Source organism: Mustela lutreola, chromosome 1 (assembly GCF_030435805.1).
Source record: "Mustela lutreola isolate mMusLut2 chromosome 1, mMusLut2.pri, whole genome shotgun sequence".
Classification (NCBI taxonomy): domain Eukaryota; kingdom Metazoa; phylum Chordata; class Mammalia; order Carnivora; family Mustelidae; genus Mustela; species Mustela lutreola.
Genome location: NC_081290.1, coordinates 126,359,238 through 126,362,822, shown reverse-complemented (window position 1 = coordinate 126,362,822; position 3,585 = coordinate 126,359,238).

Below are 3,585 nucleotides of genomic sequence, written 5' to 3'. Positions count from 1 at the left end.
TCCACCATTCTGGGAGTCCACTTACTAGGGTGCACTTTGATAGATGGTCCAGTACACTGGGGTTTTGAGTCTCTCTGTCCTGCTCTTCCACCTCTTAGGGGAGTTTTTCATGGAGGTTTGAGCCCATAGTGATGTGGAAAACAGAGGCAAAAGAAAAGTTATTAAATTTCCTTACTATCTAGAGCCCACTGAAAAGTCCTTGTAACAGTCAGAGTGACATTCCTGTAGGGACTAAACTACCTCCACCTCAATCCTTTGCAAAGGGCAAAAGGCAATCCTCACCTGACTGCTCCCCCCACCCCAACCAGGATCCTGTGGGTCTACTTTAACATATAAAAATTCCTTTGGAAACTTCCTTTATCTCTGAATCCCCCGAGATATGTTTTGACAATCGTCCCCAAGCATATGGCCCACCAATATACATCTGAAGGATCTCATGACTAAGGTTTTTTTAGATGGTAATAAATGACCTTTCCCAATAATAGCTAGCCCCTCAAGGTCCTGGAAACCTTGCTTCCAAAATTCCTTATTGACAAGCTATTCATGACCCCCTCCCAACTTGCAGGTATATAATGGACCACTCCTCACAACCCTGGAGCAGCGACTCTTCCTGCCCGTGGGTCCTGACCCTATGCTTTAATAAGATCACCTTTTTGCACCAGAGACATGTGAAGAATTCTTTCTTGGTTGTCGGCCTGGACCTCACCTATATCCAAAACTCCATCAATAGAAACCTTTGTCGTCTCAACCTTACCTGTTTGTTGGTGCTGGAAAGTTTCATCTCACTAGCACCCACCTGGTGTCCCAGATTAGCGGGCCTGGGATTGGAGATGTCTCCTGTTTTCACGGGAGACCAGAGATAAACCATTCTTGTTGTCTTATTAGTATAATGGTTAGCCTTAGGGACTCCCTTGACAAGATAAAAGAGCAGAAATTAGACTTAGGACGAAGATAAATGTCCTCATCCAATGTAAAGTCCCCTTCTTAAAATCCAGCCTCATTTCCCTAGAAGATTTATAGAGACCACTCTGGTCTCATCTCTAGGTGGAAAGTATACAGGTTGTTCATGTAAATGCTGAAAGCCAGTAATGAATTTAACAAAAGCAACCAGACTGGCCATAGGGCTTGCTTTGTGCCTACCTTCCAGGGCTCTTGTAATCAGGCTTTGCCAATTTCAGACCTTACTACTATGCAATATCCTTTCTAGAAGTATCTTAGACCCCCACTGCAAAAGAATTTGTGTTCCCAGGACAGCAGCATATCTTTCAAATTATAAAGGCCTTTTACCTCTACTTTCAAAAGATTAGAATTTTTTGGCTATATTCACAACCATCCTTTCAAAGAGGAAACAAGATGACCAAAATTTTTGATAGGCCTTCCTACAAATGGACAGTGGAGGGCCAATATTCAGGAGCTGATATTGGATATTGAATTGAATTGAATTGAACTGAATTGCATTTTATTACGTTCTTTTTCTGTCCCTTCAAATTATTATTGAGTTGAGTTGATATAGAAAAAAAGGCTTTTGTTAAAATGCATTGCACAGACTTTACAAAGGCTTAGATCTTTTGCTTCCCATTTTATTTAAAAATTCTCTCTGATATAAAGAAGCAAATTTAGTTAAAAAGACTAGCTTGTCCCTTGATAACAAGAAGTGGCTGTAATCCGGTTCTTTGTGGAATTAGAAATAACTGTTTTTGTCTTACAGATTTTTGCAACGCAGAAATGTAACTCTAGAAGCAAGTCAAAAACCCATCTATCTTTAACAATCACTAAAGTACACCTACTGGGGCCCCAGGGTGGCTCAGTCCTTGAGCATCCTGGAATAGAGAGCCCTGCATAGGGCTCCCTGCTCAGCAGGAGGCCTGCTTCTCCCTCTGCCACTCTCCCTGCTTGTGTTCCCTCTCTGTGTTTCTCTCTGTCAAATAAATAAAATAAAATAAAGCTCACCTATTCCTATCAAAATGCTTGTGCATATTATAAAAGATCAGGATATTGGTACAAATCTTTTTGTACTTTAAAAAAAAGGTAAATTTTAAATAGCAGTTACCCTGAAACTCTAGGGAATTTTTTTTATTATGTTCTTTTTCTGTCCCTTCAAATTATAATTATTATATCTTTGAAATGTAAACACAGCTCACAGTTGCCTGAGACTGAAGAAAGAAAGAAAAAAAAAAAAAAGAGGGGAGAGGCCTTTTTATTTTTTTCTAAATATTTTATTTACTTATTTGACAGAGAGAAATCACAAGGAGACAGAGAGGCAGGCAGAGAGAGGGGTAAGCAGGATCCCTGCTGAGCAGAGAGCCCAAGAATGGGTTCTATCCCAGGACCTGAGAACATGAGCTAAGCCTAAGGCAGAGGCTTAACCCACTGAGCTGCCCAGGAGCCCCAAGACAGAGGCTTTTTTAAAATACAAAGTCTAGCTCCTCTGACAGGCAAGTATGTTCCAAATATCCACCTTGGAAAAATCTCAGATAATCTCTTTGTGCCTTTGTGATGTAACATTTCTCTCTTTTGTTTTAAAGATTTTATTTATTTATTTATTTATTTGAGAAAGAAACAATACAAGAGCAGAGGGGAGGGTTTAGGGAGAGGGAGAATTAGGCTCCTGGCTGAGCAGAGAGCCTGATGTGGGGCTCACTTGATCCCAGGATCTGGGGTTCATGACCTGAGCCAAAGGCAGTTTTGCTCAGAACTGTGCAATCTTCTGTATTTGCCTTTGATACCTTTTATTGTCACTTTGATTAAATGTATAATTCAATATCGTTTCATAATGATTTCTGTTTGTATTTCATCAAATATTCAAACCTTTTAATATTTATCGAGATACTTCCCAAAATCAAACTCTAAAATGAGGCCTTTGGACCACAGTCTAACTGAAATTTTCAAGTGGGCCCCTGAAGCCTATCCAAACAATAACATTGTGAGAAATTAAACTAATTAGGCTAATTTTGTATGTCAAATTACATGGAAAGATTAAGTGATAGTAAACCCTCTAAGATTCTATTTCTAGAGATATGTTATTAAAATAAGTTTTCTAAACATTGTATAAAACTAGAAAGCTGATGATACTAACCAGGTATGTTATTATCTTGAAGAGTTGTGTGTTCAAAATAACCAGATTTTCTTACCATTTGCGTTATAATGAACTCGAATCAGCTCTTTAAGCATGGCCGTTTTTACGTCTTTTCTCATTTAAAGAGAGTTACACTGTTACTCAGACACTCTTGTAAAATCTTCCTGCAGATGTGTTTCAACTTTAATGAGATTCATGGAAAGAACTCTGAGTGCAGGTTCCTGATAGCCTTAAGATCATAAAACTGAACTAGGTCAAAAAATTCTGGTTTGACTAGAAAAACTGAATTCAGCAGGACAAGAAATAGTATCATGGGACTTGAATAAACTAAGGAAATAATTATAAATTTTATATAACTTTTTGTTTGTAACACTGCTGACTTTTTAAAAATGCTTTGTTTTTATCTATTTAAGAAAAATTTTTCTTTTAGGCAAACTGATAGTGATTTGATAAAATATACCTTTGTGAGTAAATTGAAACATTTATCTTGCTCCCTACCTGAACCCTCC